The sequence below is a fragment of the Bos taurus genome, chromosome 10 (assembly GCF_002263795.3).
Source record: "Bos taurus isolate L1 Dominette 01449 registration number 42190680 breed Hereford chromosome 10, ARS-UCD2.0, whole genome shotgun sequence".
NCBI lineage: Eukaryota > Metazoa > Chordata > Mammalia > Artiodactyla > Bovidae > Bos > Bos taurus.
In genome coordinates, this window is record NC_037337.1 from 20,465,288 (window position 1) to 20,484,582 (window position 19,295).

Genomic DNA, 19,295 nt, shown 5'->3' on the forward strand with positions numbered 1-19,295 from the left:
GTGGATCACAATAAACTGTGGAAAATTCTGAAAGAGATGGCAATACCAGACCACCTGACCTGCCTCTTGAGAAATTTGTATGCAGGTCAGGAAGCAACAGTTAGAACTGGACATGGAACAACAGACTGGTTCCAAATAGGAAAAGGAGTACGTCAAGGCTGTATATTGTCACCCTGCTTATTTAACTTATATGCAGAGTACATCATGAGAAACACTGGACTGGAAGAAACACAAGCTGGAATCAAGATTGCCGGGAGAAATATCAATAACCTCAGATATGCAGATGACACCATCCTTATGGCAGAAAGTGAAGAGGAACTAAAAAAGCCTCTTGATGAAAGTGAAAGTGGAGAGTGGAAAAGTTGGCTTAAAGCTCAACATTCAGAAAACGAAGATCATGGCATCCGGTCCCATCACTTCATGGGAAATAGATGGGGAGACAGTGGAAACAGTGTCAGCCTTTATTTTTCTGGGCTCCCAAATCACTGCAGATGGTGACTTCAGCCATGAAATTAAAAGAGCTTACTCCTTGGAAGGAAAGTTATGACCAACCTAGATAGCATATTGAAAAGCAGAGACATTACTTTGCCAACAAAGGTTCGTCTAGTCAAGGCTATGGTTTTTCCAGTAGTCATGTATAGATGTGAGAGTTGGACTGTGAAGAAGGCTGAGCACCGAAGAATTGATGCTTTTGAACTGTGGTGTTGGAGAAGACTCTTGAGAGTCCCTTGGACTGCAAGGAGATCCAACCAGTCGATTCTGAAGGAGATCAGCCCTGGGATTTCTTTGGAAGGAATGATGCTAAAGCTGAAACTCCAGTACTTTGGCCACCTCATGCGAAGTGTTGACTCATTGGAAAAGACTCTGATGCTGGGAGGGATTGGGGGGCAGGAGGAGAAGGGGATGACAGAGGATGAGATGGCTGGATGGCATCACTGACTCGATGGATGTGAGTCTGGGTGAACTCCGAGAGTTGGTGATGGACAGGGTGGCCTGGCGTGCTGCGATTCATGGGGTTGCAAAGAGTCGCACACGACTGAGCGACTGAACTGAATGGAACTGATTCTAATGCTAAGGTTGAACAGAGGTGGGGATATTATTCATCCTTGGCTTGTTCATAATTTTAAATGCCTTCAATAAGCATGTTTTTTGAGGTGTAAATTATATTTAGTGAATATCATAGATCTTCAGTGGACTCTTTAATCAGTTTTGTTGGAAACAGACATTTGTTCACCTCAGAGTGTCCCCTTGTGCTCCTTCACAATCTCTCTCCTCTCCAGAAGCAACTATTCCAATTTTTATAATTATGGCAATTGTGTCTTTTCTAGAATTTCATGTGAATGGAATAATAATAGAATGTATTTTTATGCACCTGGCTTCTTTCAATCAGAATAATATTTTTGAGATTCATCTGTGTTATCACTTATATCCTTTTTAGTGTTTAATAGTATTTCATAGTATGACTATACCACAGTTTGTTTATTCTCCTTTCGATGGGCATCTGGGTTATTTTCAGTTTGGGACTATTAAGAATAAAACTGCCATGAACATTCTTATACTAGACTTTTTGTGGACACAGCCTTTTTTATTTTTCTAGGAGTAGAATTGTTAGTCATAAGGCAGTTGCATCCTTAACTTTTTAGGAAACCATCCGTTTTCTAGTGTTATTGCTACATTTTAGACTTCCAGCAGCAATATGTGAGAGACCTAGTTGATCCACATCTTATACAACATTTAGTATTGTAAACGATCGTAAATCTATTTCATTTCACCCATTATATCAGGTATGTATGATTTCCCTTATTGTAGTGGTGCCTAATTGCTTTAATTAGCATTTCCATGATGACTAATGCTTTTGAGCACTTTTTAAATCTAAGTTGACTAGCTGTATTTCCCTATCTTTGGTGAAATGTTTTGAATTTTTTACCCATTTAAAAAAATTGTGTTGCTGCTTTTATTTTTATCATTGTGTTGTAAGAATTTTTTGCATACTGTGGATAAAAAAGCCCTTCAAAAAGCCCTTCATCATATAGATGTATTGTGAATATTATTCCCAATTTGCCTTGCCTATTTGTTCTTTAATTTTTGTTGTCCACCACCCCCCCAGCTTTTTTTTTTGAGACTGTCAAGATATTTAAATATTTCATTATACAAAGTTGTACCCAAAATTGTGCTTCATTTTTTCACTATATACTTTAACTTAAGGAAATCTGTAAAAACAGTACATTTCAGAAATCCTGAAAAATTCCAGAGGCTTCAGCAATATGTGAACCGTGAACTTCCTGATGTTCAAGCTGGTTTTAGAAAAGGCAGAGGAACCAGAGATCAAATTGCCAACATCCGCTGGATCATGGAAAAAGCAAGAGAGTTCCAGAAAAACATCTATTTCTGCTTTATTGACTATGCCAAAGCCTTTGACTGTGTGGATCACAATAAACTGTGGAAAATTCTGAAAGAGATGGGAATACCAGACCACCTGACCTGCCTCTTGAGAAGTTTGTATGCAGGTCAGGAAGCAACAGTTAGAACTGAACACGGGACAACAGACTGGTTCCAAATGGGAAAAGGGGTTCGTCAAGGCTGTATATTTTCACCCTGTTTATTTAACTTCTATGCAGAGTACATCATGAGAAACACTGGACTGGAAGAAACACAAGCTGGAATCAAGATTGCCGGGAGAAATATCAATAACCTCAGATATGCAGATGACACCATCCTTATGGCAGAAAGTGAAGAGGAACTAAAAAGCCTCTTGTTGAAAGTGAAAGTGGAGAGTGAAAAAGTTGGCTTAAAGCTCAACATTCAGAAAATGAAGATCATGGCATCCGGTCCATTCACTTCATGGGAAATAGATGGGGAAACAGTGGAAACAGTGTCAGACTTTATTTTTTGGGGCTCCAAAATCACTACAGATGGTGACTGCAGCCATGAAATTAAAAGACGGTTACTCCTTGGAAGGAAAGTTATGACCAACCTAGATAGCATATTGAAAAGCAGAGACATTACTTTGCCAACAAAGGTTCGTCTAGTCAAGGCTATGGTTTTTTCCTGTGGTTATGTATGGATGTGAGAGTTGGACTGTGAAGAAAGTTGAGCGCCAATGAATTGATGCTTTTGAACTGTGGTGTTGGAGAAGACTCTTGAGAGTCTCTTGGACTGCAAGGAGATCCAACCAGTCCATTCTGAAGGAGATCAGCCCTGGGATTTCTTTGGAAGGAATGATGCTAAAGCTGAAACTCCAGTACTTTGGCCACCTCATGTGAAGAGTTGACTCATTGGAAAAGACTCTGATGCTGGGAGGGATTGGGGGCAGGAGGAGAAGGGGATGACAGAGGATGAGATGGCTGGATGGCATCACTGACTCGATGAACGTGAGTCTGAGTGAACTCCGGGAGTTGGTGATGGACAGGGAGGCCTGGCGTGCTGCGATTCATGGGGTCGCAAAGAGTTGGACACGACTGAGCGACTGATCTGATCTGATCTGATTGTCTGACAGAAAAGACTAATCAAATAAGAAAAATTTTTTTCACAATCCTTGGAAAAGCCCACTTCTATAATAACCCATAGACCAACACAACTTTCAGCCCATATCCATTGTGGTTTTGGACAATCTTGTAATTAACTTCCAGGATGTTGATATTGGGCCCAGCAGTGAGGAGGAGGGGTTGTATATTTAAAGTCTTCAAGTAACAAACTTATTCTCTGTCTGCATCAATCAGCACAGGCAGAGAATCCAGACTAAATGGAACTCAAGGGTTGTCTAGAATGAGACCCATACAGGGTTGCGTTTTTTCCTTACTGTATACATCCCAGCCTTGGATCCATTCACTTCCAAGCTAGCACTGTATCTTTGGGCTACTCCTGAAACCTCAAAATTTTTCATTCAATTCAACTGACACCTGTCTCTTGAACACTTTCATCTGTTGCCACTGATAATTCCCTCTTGCATCATTTAAAGTAAATCTAAGGTTTCATTGATGGCTCAGTGGTAAAGAATCTGCCTGCCAATGCAGGAGACAAGGGTTTGATCCCTGATCCCACATGCCACATATGAGATAGGTAACTAATAAGAACCTGTTATATAGCACAGAGAACTCTACTCAATACTCTGTAATGGCCTATACGGGAAAAGAATCTTTAAAAAAAAAAAAAGTGGACATATATATAACGGATTCACTTTGCTGTACACCTGAAACTAACAGAACCTTGTAAATCAAGTATACTCCAATAAAAAGTTTAAAAGTATTAAAGGAAAGCCAGCATCATATAAACAGCATACACTTAAGGAGCTGAATGCTTAACATACAGAGTCATGTTTTTTTATTCACTGGTATATTAAAGGTCTATTTCAAGATGCTTCTCTTGTATGCTTCATTTGTTTTTTTAGCAAGCAAAGCCCTATAAAGGATGGCTTCATCTATTCCTCATAGTCAGATTCATCTTCATCTTGACTAATCTGGAAGTAACAAAGTTCATAAGTCTGCTTCTCAGATGCAACCACATGAAGCCATTGTTCTTTTGAAGGTATTTCTTGGTAAAGTATTATAAATACCTTTTAGAGAACTGTTTCTGAGAAACAACTGTGATTTTATTCTTGAAGGATTCAAAGTGAGTAACATTCCCAAGATCTCTAATCTTTCCATTCACTTTAACCTTCTCCTATAGAAACCGTTCAAAATTTCCAGAGTCAAAAGTTCTATCTTTTGACTCTGTGAGTAAGGTTCAAATCAAATCTCCAGGTTGACTTTCTTGGGCTTCTTGTCTTTCTTCAGTACCATCTTGGAGACTGGCCTCTTGATCTCCCCTTGGCTTTTTTCCCTTAATATTTATTTTATCTTATTTGGCTGGATCAGGGTTTAGTTGCAGCATGAAGGGTCTTCAATCTTCATTGTGGCATGTGGACTCTTAGTTTTGGCATGTGGGACCTAGTTCCCTGTCCAGGGAATCGAACTCAGGCCCCTGCATTGGGAGCTTGGAGTCCTAGTCACTGGACCACCACGGAAGTCCCTTGCCTATTTTCTTGATGGTGCTTTCTGATGAATAGAAATTTTTAATTTTGATGAAATCCAATTAACCAATCCTTTATGGTTTATACTTTCTGGATCCTCCCTAAGAATTCCCTGCCTACCCAGGGGTCACAAAAATATTCCCCTAGCACTTCTAGTAGCTTTATTATTTTAGCTCTTATGTTTCAGCCTATAATCGGACTCAAATTGGGTTTCGTGTATAGTGTGAGGTAGGGATTGAGGTCCTTTACTTCTCATATGGATATCCAAATTTTCTAGCACCATTTATTAAGGATATTTTCCTTTCCCCATTGAATTTGCTTTGTTATTTTAATAAAAAATCATTTGTTTGTATATATGTGGATCTATATCTGGACTCTCTTATTTGATTCCATTAGTTTATTTGACCATCCATTCTCCAGTAGCATATTATTTTGGCCGCAGTTTGGGTTTGTCTTTTTTCCTTTTTTTTGTCTGAAACATGTCATTACTTTGATTTCATATTTTTTAAAGTTTTACTGGAGTATAGTTGATTTACAATGTTGTGTTAGTTTTGGGTGTAGAGCAAAGTGAATCAGTTATACATATATCCATTCATTTTAAGATTCTTTTCCCATATACGCCATTACAAAGTTTTGAGTAGAGTTCCCTGTGTTATACAGTAGGATCTCATTAATTATCTATTTTATATATAACAGTGTATATATGTCAAGCCCAGCCTCCCAACTTACCCTCCCTGCTTTCATAATTTAAAAGGTATTTTTGTTGGAGATAGAATTACATTTGCAGGGTGTTTTTTTTTTTTCTTTCAGCACCTTAAGAAAGGTCATTCAATTTCTGCAGTTTCCAAAATCTTGATGCAAAATGATCAAATCTACTGTTGCTCCTTTGAAAGTACATCAGTTCAGTTCAGTTCAGTCGCTCAGTCATGTCCAACTCTTTGAGACCCCATGAATCGCAGCATGCCAGGCCTCGCTGTCCATCACCAACTCCCGGAGTTTACTCAAACTTGTGTCCATCGAGTCCGTGATGCCATCCAGCCATCTCATCCTCTGTCGTCCCCTTCTCCTCCTGCCCACAATCCCTCCCAGCATCAGAGTCTTTTCCAATGAGTCAACTCTTCGCATGAGGTGGACGAAGTATTGGAGTTTCAGCTTTAGCATCAGTCCTTCCAGTGAACACCCAGGACTGATCTCCTTTAAAATGGACTGGTTGGATCTCCTTGCAGTCCAAGGGACTCTCAAGAGTCTTCTCCAACACCACAGTTCAAAAGCATCAATTCTTCAGCGCTCAGCTTTCTTCACAGTCCAACTCTCACATCCATACATAACCACTGGAAAAACCATAGCTTTGACTAGACAGACCTTTGTTGGCAAAGTAATGTCTCTGCTTTTGAATATGCTATCTAGGTTGGTCATAACTTTTCTTCCAAGGAGTAAGTGTCTTTTAATTTCATGGCTGCAATCACCATCTGCAGTGATTTTGGAGCCCCCCAAAATAAGTCTGACACTGTTTCCACTATTTCCCCATCTATTTGCCATGAAGTGATGGGACCAGATGCCATGATCTTCGTTTTCTGAATGTTGAGCTTTAAGCCAACTTTTTCACTCTCCACTTTCACTTTCATCAAGAGGCTTTTTAGTTCCTCTTCACTTTCTGCCATAAGGATGGTGTCATCTGCATATCTGAGGTTATTGATATTTCTCCCAGCAATCTTGATTCCAGCTTGTGCTTCTTCCAGCCCAGCATTTCTCATGATGTACTCTGCATATAAGTTAAATAAGCAGGGTGACAATATACAGCCTTGACGTACTCCTTTTCCTATTTGGAACCAGTCTGTTGTTCCATGTCCAGTTCTAACTGTTGCTTCCTGACCTGCATACAAATTTCTCAAGAGGCAGGTCAGGTGGTCTGGTATTCCCATCTCTTTCAGAATTTTCCACAGTTTATTGTGATCCACACAGTCAAAGGCTTTGGCATAGTCAATAAAGCAGAAATAGATGTTTTTCTGGAACTCTCTTGCTTTTTCCATGATCCAGCAGATGTTGGCAATTTGATCTCTGGTTCCTCTGCCTTTTCTAAAACCAGCTTGAACATCAGGAAGTTCACGGTTCACGTATTGCTGAAGCCTGGCTTGAAGAATTTTGAGCATTGCTTTACTAGCGTGTGAGATGAGTGCATAATGCGTCTTTATTCTCTGGCTACTTTTTAGTTAGCTACTGGTTTACTTAGCTACTTGGCTACTTACTTATTCTCTGGCTACTGGTTACTTAGCTTTGGTTTTCAGCCATTTAACTAAGTATTTAGGCATTATTTTCTTTGTATCTGTCCTACTTGGGTTTTACCAAGTATCTTGAATCTATACATTGATATCTTTGATCAGTTTTGGAAAGTTCTTGATCTTTCTCTCTTCCAACTTTGCTTCTAACTCATTCTCTCCATCCTCTCTGCTTGGATTCCAGTTTCACTATGTGTAAACCTTTGATTGTGTCTTGCATGTCTCGTCTTTCCATTGTTTTTTTTCTGTGGGCTTCAGTTTGGATAATTTATATTGACCTTTGGGTTTACCAATTCTGTTTGTTGCTTTTAAATCCATCAGTGAGTTTGTAATTTCAGAAATTATACTTTGCAGCTCCAGAAAAAGTCCATTTGATATTTTTACAGATTACAATTCTCTGCTAAAGTATTCTTTTTAACAATTTTGTCATACTTTCCATTTTCCCCTTCAACATATTTGAAACAGTTCTTTAAAAATGCCTTGTCTGAGGCAATTGAAATACATGCAAAAATAAATAAATGGGACCTAATCAAACTTACAAGATTTTGTACAACAAAGGAAACCATAAACAAAATGAAAAGATGACCTACAGACTGGGAGAAAATATTTGCTAATGATGAAACCAATAAATGCTTAATTTCCAAAACATACAAGCAGCTCATACATTTCAATAACAAACAAAAAACCCAAGCAAAAAATGGGCAGCAACTTCCCTGGTGGTCCAGTGGCTGGGACTCTGTATCCCAATGTCTGGCAAGATGGTGGCAGCAGTGACCTTCCTCTGGCTGCTGGACCAGGGCAGCCTGGTGGCATGGAGCCTGCCCAGGGGGCACCAGGTGCTTCAGTGTGCAGTCCTCACTAGCTGGTGAGGAGGTCACACACACTGGCCAGTTTTATGACCATAACGACTATAGGCAACTCCCATTTGTAGGTTGTCAGAAGGAAGTGAATGAAAGCTCTACCACTGACTTGATAGCAGAGCAGCCTGTGAGTGAAGTCAGAAGGCAAGTGGTATCTTGTGACAGGAATGAAGAGATCCAAGGCCAGCCATGGTGTACATAAACTCGGACAAAGAAACAAAGGAGGCAACATGTAGCTACTGTGGACTGCAGTTCAGACAGCACCATCACTAGGGGGATGCACAGGCGTACTTCAGTGATGGAGTGAATCAGGAGACCCTTAGTGCTGTATGCATTGATTCACTAGTGTGGAATAAAGGGTGTTGTCCTCAAAGAAAAAAATAATAAAAATCTTGTGTAACTGGAAAATATGGGTCAACTGTGGGTCTTCTTTTTTTTTCTCCTGAGCACATATGATCCCATTTTCCTGCCTTTTCACGTGCCTTATAATTCTTTATTGTACACTAGAGATCTGCCAGGTGGCACTAGTGGTAAAGAACCCACCTGCCAATGCAGAAGACCTAAAAGACGAGGGTTCGATTCCTAGATGGGGAAGATCCCCTGGAGGAGGGCATGGCAACCCACTCCAGTATTCTTGCCTGAAGAATCCCATGGACAGAGGAGCCTGGTGGGATACAGTCCATACAGTTGCAAAGAGTTGGACAGGACGGTAGCAACTTAACACGCATGCAGAGATCTTACATATATGAACTAAGACTGAAGAATTTTCCCTAGATAGGTTTTACCCTTTCTATCTTATGTAGATAAGATATGGTGCCAATCACAACAATGTGATTAAAAAATAAACTAGATTGAGGTTGGGTTCTAGTTCTTTTTGACTCAGTCTCCCTCTGGTTTGATTGAAAGCTAGTCACGTCTTCATTTCCATAGCCATAAAACACCGTGGGGAATTCGTTTATGCGTTTAAGAAATTTGATTAGCCTCCAAATCAATACAGCTTCAAAATTTGGCAAATATCGAGACCAGCTGTGTGTTTGACACAACCACTGCCTTCCTCTAACGACTTTGTCTCCTAAGCACTGTGAATCTGTGGGGAAACTTCACTTTCTTATTCTACACCCTTCCTGCTACACACACTTCCCCCAGCCTCCTGTGTCACTCATTGAAAAGTGAAAATGTTAGTCGCTCGGTCATGTCTGACTCTTTGCGACCCCATGGACTGTAGTCCGAAAAGCTCCTCTGTCCCTGGAATGCTCCAGGCAAGAATACTGGAGTGGATAGCCATTCCCTTCTCCAGGGGATCTTCCTGACCCAGGGATCTAGCCCAGGTCTCCTGCAGCAAATGTTCTGTGAAAGAAGACTGGCTATGCTGCAAAGGTGCTTTTCAATCAAAGGCCCCATATTTTTAATTAAGGAAAATAATTTGACATTGTGTCTTAAAATACTTTATCTTGTTTCTTTTTCTGAGACTCCAGTTGAATGCATGTCATCCACTCCACTTATGTCATCCATACCTCTTAACTTCTCTGTATCCTTTGTGATATATTTTATGTTGACTTTTGTCCTCTGCCTAATCTTCCAACACTCTCATCTGTTCTTTGGCCAAATACATTCTGCTGCTTTCCCCAGTTATTGCTTTCAATGATTACGCTTGTCATTCCTAGTTATTTTTTTAATAATTGCTCCTCTTGCTTTATATTTACAATGCTTCTCTTATGCCTTGAAAGGATATATGTATTGTTCTTAATGTAAATTCTTCTTCACTTCTGTGATAGTCATGGTTTGTCGGTTGTTTTTGGCTCAGAGCTCATGTTTCCTTGGAAGTGTCAGCTCTCTCAGCCAATAATGTGTACTTTGGAAGGAGGAGTGAGATTAAAGACCAGAGTCCTACTTTGACGCCTCCTCCTGAAGTTCTGAGGGGAGCGCCTCAGGGTGCAGAGCCTCTGAGCATCTGTTTCCTGTTTGTCCACGACTACAGAGCCCTGCCTTTCAAAAGAACGTGTTTGAACTCTGCCCTAGTCACTCCTCTTTCCTAAGAGCTGCCTCTCTGTGTAGTCATTTTTCCCAATCAAGGTGTGGGGGAAGAAGGAGAGACTGCTCAGTGGCTGCCTGCCAGCCTTTGTTGAATCTATTTCTCACCCCCCGTTGTTGTTTAGGCACTAGTTCAGTTCAGTTCAGTCGCTCAGTCGTGTCCGACTCTTTGCGACCCCATGAATCCCAGCACGCCAGGCCTCCCTGTCCATCACCAACTCCCGGAGTTCACTCAGACTCACGTCCATCGAGTCAGTGATGCCATCCAGCCATCTTATCCTCTGTCGTCCCCTTCTCCTCCTGCCCCCAATCCCTCCCAGCATCAGAGTCTTCTCCAATGAGTCAACTCTTCGCATGAGGTGGCCAAAGTACTGGAGTTTCAGCTTTAGCATCATTCCTTCCAAAGAAATCCCAGGGCTGATCTCCTTCAGAATCGACTGGTTGGATCTCCTTGCAGTCCAAGGGACTCTCAAGAGTCTTCTCCAACACCACAGTTCAAAAGCATCAATTCTTTGGCACTCAGCTTTCTTCACAGTCCAACTCTCACATCCATACATGACTACTGGAAAAACCATAGCTTTGACTAGACGGACCTTTGTTGGCAAAGTAATGTCTCTGCTTTTCAATATGCTATCTAGGTTGGTCATAACTTTTCTTCCAAGGAGCAAGCGTCTTTTAATTTCATGACTGCGATCACCATCTGCCATGATTTTGGAGCCCCAAAAAATAAAGTCTGACACTGTTTCCACTGTTTCCCCATCTATTTCCCATGAAGTGATGGGACCGGATGCCATGATCTTCGTTTTCTGAATGTTGAGCTTGAAGCCAACTTTTTCACTCTCCACTTTCACTTTCAACAAGAGGCTTTTTAGTTCCTCTTCACTTTCTGCCATAAGGATGGTGTCATCTGCATATCTGAGGTTATTGATATTTCTCCCAGCAATCTTGATTCCAGCTTGTGCTTCATCCAGCCCAGCGTTTCTCATGATGTACTCTGCATATAAGGTAAATAAGCAGGGTGACAATATACAGCCTTGACATATTCCTTTTCCTATTTGGAACCAGTCTGTTGTTCCATGTCCAGTTCTAACTGTTGCTTCCTGACCTGCATACAAATTTCTCAAGAGGCAGGTCAGGTGGTCTGGTATTGCCATCTCTTTCAGAATCCACAGTTTATTGTGATCCACACAGTCAAAGGCTTTGACATAGTCAATAAAGCAGAAATAGATGTTTTTCTGGAACTCTCTTGCTTTTTCCATGATCCAGTGGATGTTGGCAATTTGATCTCTGGTTCCTCTGCCTTTTCTAAAATCAGCTTGAACACCAGGAAGTTCACAGTTCACATATTGCTGAAGCCTGGCTTGGAGAATTTTGAGCTTTACTAGCGTGTGAGACGAGTGCAATTGTGTGGTAGTTTGAGCATTCTTTGGCATTGCCTTTCTTTGGGATTGGAATGAAAACTGACCTTTTCCAGTCCTGTGGCCACTGCTGAGTTTTCCAAATTTGCTGGCATATTGAGTGCAGCACTTTCACAGCATCATCTTTCAGGATTTGGAATAGCTCAACTGGAATTCCATCACCTCCACTAGCTTTGTTTGTAGTGATGCTTTCTAAGGCCCACTTGACTCCACATTCCAGGATGTCTGGCTCTAGGTCAGTGATCACACCATCGTGATTATCTGGGTCGTGAAGATCCTTTTTGTACAGTTCTTCTGTGTATTCTTGCCATCTCTTCTTAATATCTTCTGCTTCTGTTAGGTCCATACCATTTCTGTCCTTTATTGTACCCATCTTTGCATGAAATGTTCCCTTGGTATCTCTAATTTTCTTGAAGAGATCCTTAGTCTTTCCCATTCTGTTGTTTTCCTCTATTTCTTTGCACTGATCGCTGAGGAAGGCTTTCTTATCTCTTCTTGCTTTGTGTCCAACTCTTTGGAACCCCATTGACTGTAGCCTGCCAGGCTCCTCTGTCCATGGGATTTTCTAAGCAAGAATATTGGAGTGGGATGCCATTCCCTTCTCCAGGGGATCTTCCTGACCCAGAGATGGAAACTCCATCCCCTGCGTAGCTGCCAAGGAAGCCCATTTCTCACCCTAACTGGCTTCAAAACTGCCTTTGAGGTTACCTTGCCATTTGCAGCTGGTGTTATATTGGTGTGTTCTGCCCATAGAAGTGGAAAGGAAGATTATTGTGGAGGAGAGAAAATCCACTAGAAAGTCTTCCCCTAGATTCTCATCCATCCATGATATTGACTTTCTCCACCTATAATTTGCATATCCACACAGACTGGGACCTGTCTGACTTCTGTTTCTCCAAGTTTGATTCTGGGATATATCACTCCTCTTTCATTATACAGTGTCTTCAAGGCTGAATTCAGGGGAGGAAATCCTCAGTTTACTTAATTCAGCATCAAGATGGAACTCTGAAACCCCCTGCTTTCCATTATCTAGAAATTTCCCAATATTTCTGGTCTGCCAGTGGCTCTTCATCTTATTTTCTATTTCTATTGTGTATTGGTTGCTTTAAAAATTGATTGTATATCTGCTCTGTCATTTCAAATGCAAGGCCATATTCTGAAAGTCCTCCTCCTCTTATTTTCAAGGATCTCCTACTTGTTAAGAAGCTGGGGTCTCATCTTCCCTCTCCCTAGCTTTCCCATCTCTAACATGGGAGCAAATGGACTAAGCGGTATTTGCGGGCCTTCCCCTTCTCTTGCGCTATGACTTCAAGGATCATGCCTGGCTATTGTTTGGCTTGTTTCCTTCTTTACATTCCACATTAGTTTAGAAATGTGGGTGGGGGCACCACATTCTCCCTGATCTCACTCTGGTCATGAGAAGTCAAAATGGAGAGCCGAGAAACGAAGGCAGTTTCCTCTTAGAAGAAAAGCGTAAACCATCTACAAAAACAATTCCAAAATGAACCACCAAGCTAGATGAACAGAGGACTATCCTGAGAAATGTGAAACTGGTGGCAGGGAGATAATTTAAGGATTTATTATTCCCAAAGCAAAACCAGACTTCCAAATTACCTTTTATCTTTTTTTCCAAAAGCCCCACTGAGAGCCCCCAGGAGCTGCTAATAACTAATGTGAGATCATAACTCCCTAGGAGATAGATGTCTCTGTGTGACCTGTGATGTCACAAAACAGGGTGGTAACTTGAACGACCTCCAAGTATCTTGCCTATCAAATATACAGTAAGGGCAGAAACCATGAATATTGGGAAGAGCTAAAATCCATTCTGGGAAGGTTTGGGGGAGTTGGGAAGAGCGCACTGTCTCTTAGATCTAATTTTGACTTGTATTTGATTATTCAACCTGTAGTCCCTGCCCATAAAGATGTGAGTCTGACAGTTCAAAAAGTGAGAGCTCTGGGGTGGTGGTGTGGGCCTTGAGGTCCAAGAATGAGGCACAGGCAGGCTTCACTCTTTGCCATCCATGATTTTAGGCATCATAAGGCCACAAACTATTGACCAAGGACCTCAGCTCAACCTTCATATACATATGGGGAAACTGAGGCTAAGAGAGGTCAGGGACTTGCCTGATGTCACAAAGAGAGTCAGTAGCTGACTTAGAACTCAAGGCCTCTTACTCCCCTTCAGGAGTCCGATACCTGTACCTAGGTGCGTTAGGTAAGTTCCTGAAGTTTCTAAGACCCCACTGAGTTTGAGGGAGACCCTGAGTCAGGCCTAGAACAAGGGCTAATTAAACATGTATCATTATTACTACATGGATGCTGTGCTGGGCTGCAGGAATCCTCATTCATGACTGAAGAGCTTGTTCCCAACACTCATAGCATTTCTGCAGGAAGATAGCTCTCAGTTGTAAGTCTTCTTTGGGATTGTTTCTGCCGAAGAGAGTAACCTGGATCAGGCCATTCCCCCTTCCCAGGAGACCCACATCCAATGGTTGAACAGTGCTTGGGTACAAAAGACCAGCCCTGGCCCTAACACAAGACAATGCTAAAGAGGTCATCCCAGCTTCAGAGTGCCCCATGGGGCTGGCTGAGGCCATTTTTGAGCCTGTATTGTGGCCCAACATCTCTCTCTGCCCAGTTCTTTTTTTCTTCAGGTGTTGAGCACAAGAGCATCCCTAATGAACTTCCTGGGTGCTAATCTCCATATTAGAGTCTGCTTCCCAGGAACCTGTCCTTTCACACTTGGGTTGAATTACAATTATACAGAAGCCAGACCTTGAGAAGGAGCTGAGGTCAGGTGGCTTCAGTCATGTCAGGGGAGCAGCTGAAACAAGATGGGTCAGGAGGTAAGGCACAGACTCTGAATCTGGAGATCTGGAGTCCTGCCTCCCCACAGCAGCCATCTGCCCTGCTGTAATCTTGCCTGCAAACCCCTAAATATACAAGCGGTGGGGGAGAGTATATGTGATTATTACTGTTCCAAACTTTCATCTTTTGCCCCTATTTAAAAACCATTCTGGACTTCCTGGTGGCCCAGTGATTAGGAATCTGCCTGCCAATGCAGGGAACATGGGTTCGATCCCTGGTCCAGGAAGATTCCACATGCTGCAGGGTAGCAACTGAGCCCAAGTGTGCCACAACTGTTGAGCTGATGCACCTACAGCTTATGCTCCACAACAAGAGAGCCACCACAGTGAGAAGCCCAGACACAACAACGAAGAATAGCCCCCCTCCCTGAAACTAGAGAAAGCCTAGTCAAAGACTCAGAAACCCTGGGTCAGACTCAGCTTTTACCCTGGAGAATTCTGAGCAGAGGAATGACTTAATTTGCCTGTGTTTAAAAGGATTACTCTGGACACTTCCCTGACCTCCACAGCCCCAGTCCACACTGCTTTCCCCTCTTCTCTCCTCCCACTTCCTCCTCCAGCTCCAAGTATTGAGGAGTATCCTTGTGGACCTGGGGCGGGGGTTGGGGGGGCAGTGGTGTGCGTGGGATCTTTCCACTTATCACCAGAAGGGGGCGCAGGGTAGCAAATGCTATGTCAACCATGGAGAGAAAACCTTGGGGTTGGGGGAAAGCAGGGAATTTGGAGGCAAACTTAGTTCCTTCTTAGGGCTTCCCTGGTAGCTCAGTTGGTAAAGAATCTGCCTGCAATTCAGGAGACCAGGATTTTATTCCTGGATAGGGAGAATTCCCCTGAAGGAGGAAATGGCAACCCACTCCAGTCTTCTTGCCTGGAGAATCCCATGGGCAAAGCAACCCGGCAGGCTACAGTCCATGGGGTTGCAAGAGTCTGACACGACTTAACAACCACCATCATTAGTTCCTTCTTGGCTTTGCAGACCATTTGTTTGTGGCGATAGCTTCAATAGTCCTGCCTGCTACAGGGCTAAGGGGGAAATTCTCCTGATGCTCTCAGAAGTGGCTGGCTGCAGGTGAGCCTGAGGTGGATTTTTTTGGAGGAAAAAGAGACAGAGACCCTGAACAGATGACCCACTCTTCCCCCACCCCCACCACCACATGGCCAGTCCCTGGCAGGGCTGGGAGGTGAGCCTTAGTGTCCTGGCTTCCAGACTATTGTACTGTCTACACCCCAGTCCTGCCAGCCAGGGTTAAGGCATTTGCTCCACAGTTCAATTGTTCTTTCAGCTACAAGATGTAGGGCGGGTACAGGAGGAGAAGGGGCAAGGAACCTGGAGGTGAATAAGCCTGGGTCCCTGCCCCGAGGGAGCTCTCAAATGCTTATGGAGATAAAGCATGAGACAAGCAGAGGACACTGTGCGCAAGGCCCGTCAGATCCAATCAGGGTTGAAGTTGGCACCTGTATCCTGAGGGGGACTTATGGGAGGAAGTAACCGACTTGTTCAGTTTGAGAGAACCTTTTCTGATAGACTTCCTTTCCCTGAGGGGAGGGAGTACTTAGGGTGGAGGGTGTGGAGTGATGGAGAGGAACACATTTTGACAGCAATGCTGACCCCATCAGAATGATGAAGGGCTGCTGGGGAAACTTCTAGGGTGAGGGGAGGAACTTGTTGGCTGGTGTCATTCCTCAGAGGTATCACCCCTCTCCCTGAATGGACAGTCCTTGCTGCTGCTAAAGCTCCCTATTGAAAACCTGAGGCTGATCGCCATTTGTCTGTGGAGGTGTCGGGTTTCCTCGAAAAGTCTGGTTGTAGATTTCTTTAGAAGTTGTGTTTGTGATTATCTCATCTTGGGAAATGAAGAAAGGAGAAGAGATGCCAAATACGTTATTGTGCTGAAAGTCCTGTTTTAAGAAAACAAATGCAAGATTGAATGCATTAGCCACTGCCAGCCACAAACGTGGAGAAAGCAGTTAAGCCAATGAGGAGCAATACCCCATATTTGATGTGGGAATCTTGGGTGAGGTGGGAGGAAAGCCTGGTTTCCAGTCAGCGGTGTGAGTGGGGAGGGAGGGCCCTGTGCGAGGACTGAGCCTTGGTCACTGGCTGGAGCTGTTGCAGCTCACATAGTTTTCTCAGTTGTTTTCTCCAGGAGCAGGGACCCAAGTGGAGACCTAGCAGTTGCCAAGACGTGGTCCAAGAGCGGTCATTTCCATCACACACTGTATTTCTCCCAAAGAGAGGGCCACTGGGACTGAGAGAAGGCAGGGAGGGAAAGGGGGCCAACTGTGACCCAGAAATTACAGATGGACATCAAGAACTGGCAGGTTAAGAATGACCCATCAGGGTGACTTTCCTGGTGGTCCAGTGAGGAAGACTCTGTTCCCAGTGCAGGGAGTCCGGGCTCCATCCACGGTCAGGGAACTAGATCCCACACACCAAAACTAGGAACCTCACATGCCGCATCCAAGATCCCATGTTGCCACAACTGAGATCCAGTGCAGTCAAAATAAATAAACAGGACTTCCCTGGTGGTACAAGGGATGGGAATCTGCTTGCCAATGCAGGGGACACAGTTTCCATTCCTGATCTGGGAAGATTCCATATGCCACAGAGCAATGAGGCCCACAAGCCACAACTACTGAAGCCTGTGTACCTAGAGTCTATGCTCTGCAACTGGAGAGGCACCACAATGAGAAAACCTGTGCATGGCAAACTTAGAGCAGCCCCTGCTCACTGCAACTAGAGAAAGCAACGAAGACCCACCACAACCAAAAATGAAATAAATAAAAACAATTTTTTTAAGGAAGGACTCATCAAGGAGGATTGAATGAATCGTTCTCATCACTGGGGCAGTGACACTTTTCCTTGTGTCCCCACCAGGAATGGGACTATGATAAGATGTCCTGAAGATGCCCAGGCACACTGTTTCAAGCCCAACTAAGACCAAACAGCAATGTTAATACCTAAGGTTTAACACCTGGATTGAGGTAAGGACTTCTGGATTTCAAGAGGTTTATCCACTGTCTTCCTTCCAAGGATCTCCACTGCTGACTTTGGACGCTGGGCCCTTTGTTCTCTGCGCCTTATTCTTCCAGCTGGAAGTCTTCCTCTTCCTATTCTGTGCTGTCTTCTCTGAATGTCATAGGTCAAACCTAACAGTGGGGCCAGGGTGAGGGCACCGTATATGAGGCACCTATGATGCAACTTGAAGGAGGTGCTGGCTCTCAGGGTCGTGCAAGTGCTACGTGATTTGAAGTTATTAGAACAAAACAACTCCCAATGTGATGACAGATTTCCCCTGGCATTACGGTGCAGTTTTTAATGTTCTTGTTTTGTTCTTTAATTCTGGCCCAAACCTCCTGTTGGGAGGACAACCCTGACCCTCCAGCAGCAGGACACAGAATCTGAGATAGATTCCTAGGACTGAGAGCACTGTAAGCCTGGGCTACAGAGAAGGAAGAGGGAGCTGAATGGCTCCACCCATGACAGATAATGAAGAAGGGACGGTGGGTTGGGTGAAGGCAGATGGTTATACAAGCCTGGTTAGGGTATGTTTGTTAGTGTGTGTGTGAGTGTGTGTGTGTTGGGGGAGAAGTGTTCCTGGATGATCCTCCAGCGAGGATCGGTTCCTCTCTTTTTTCAGGCTGCTCCTGTTACTTTGCTGGCCAGAAGCTTCCAGCTGGAAGTATTTGAATCTAGACACCCGAAAAGTGAAAGTGTTAGTAGCTCAGTTATGTCTGACTCTTTGCGACCCCATGGATTATAGCCCACCAGAGCTATATGCCACTCTGTCCATGGCATTCTCCAGGCAAGAATACTGGAGAGGGTTGTCATTCCCTTCTCCAGGGGATTTTCCCAACCCAAGGATCTAACCCAGGTCTCCTGCATTGCCAGCAGATTCTTTACCATCTGAGTCACCAGTGAAGCCCAGACACCTGAAGTCTACTCTAATACCCAAGTGCCAGAAATAAGAAACTTTCTAGCAGGAACCTGCAGTGGTCACTATGTACCATGTTCAACCCCATACTGGATCTGCTCATTCAGGGAAATGGAGCTGACTTAGTCTGGGCTGGCTGGCCTGCTCCAGATGGCAGCCCTGGGAACCCTAAATGAGTGGGTGGGGTGGGTTGGGAGATGTGGCCTTTGCCAAGATATCAAGGACTTGAGGCCTGAAAACACAGACAATTCGGGGGGTGATGTGCAACAATCAGCCGGAGTGCGGAAGGCCAATGCCAAGACACTGGTGTCACAGGGAACCTCAGGGAAAAAATGCTAAATGGGGCCTTAAAACCCCCACTTCAAAGCCAGGTTAAGGAATCCAATTGCTGGATTTAAGAGTATTCAAACAGATGAGGGAGACATCTGTCCTTTTGTATGTCAAAGGAGGCAAAAGGAAGTTGTCTTTCAATTTCACCATGAACTCAGAATTTCTGTCCTGGGGAGGCTAATAAGAGGGTCAGAACACCCCCTCCCTTTGCCAAAATGGTGGTCTGATGTTCTTTACAGGTATCCTGGGGAGGACAAGATTATGGAAGGTCATCATTTCTCTGTTACTGAGCATGGCCCCACCTATCAGAATAAGTCCCAGTTTCCCCCTCGGTCAGTCTCTCCCATCAGGAAGCTTCCATAAGCCTCTTATCCTTATCCATCAGAGGGCAGACAGAATGAAAACCACAATCACAGAAAACTAAGCAAACTGATCAACTCAGTGAAACTACGAGCCATGCTGTGTAGGGCCACCCAAGATGTACGGGTCATGGTGAAGAGTTCTGACAAAACGTGGTCCATTGGAGAAAGGAATGGCAAATCACTTCAGTATTCTTGCCCTGAGAACCCC

The 19,295-nt window shown here is 43.6% G+C and overlaps 1 protein-coding gene and 2 pseudogenes across 1 annotated transcript in view; 2 read left to right on the forward strand and 1 right to left on the reverse strand.

Annotated features, from left to right (window-relative positions):
- Window positions 1–4,340: 4,340 nt before the first annotated feature.
- On the reverse strand, window positions 4,341–5,632 carry LOC100847672 (ribosomal protein eL22-like; annotated as a pseudogene).
- Window positions 5,633–8,042: 2,410 nt separating this feature from the next.
- On the forward strand, window positions 8,043–8,426 carry LOC107132828 (NADH dehydrogenase [ubiquinone] iron-sulfur protein 6, mitochondrial-like; annotated as a pseudogene).
- An 8,921-nt stretch (window positions 8,427–17,347) lies between these two features.
- CD276 (CD276 molecule) overlaps window positions 17,348–19,295 on the forward strand; it is a 40,109-nt gene continuing 38,161 nt past the window's right edge. The window contains exon 1 of the mRNA XM_059890779.1: window positions 17,348–17,445. The gene's annotated coding sequence lies outside the window, so the exon portion shown is untranslated. The remainder of the gene's footprint in view (window positions 17,446–19,295) is intronic.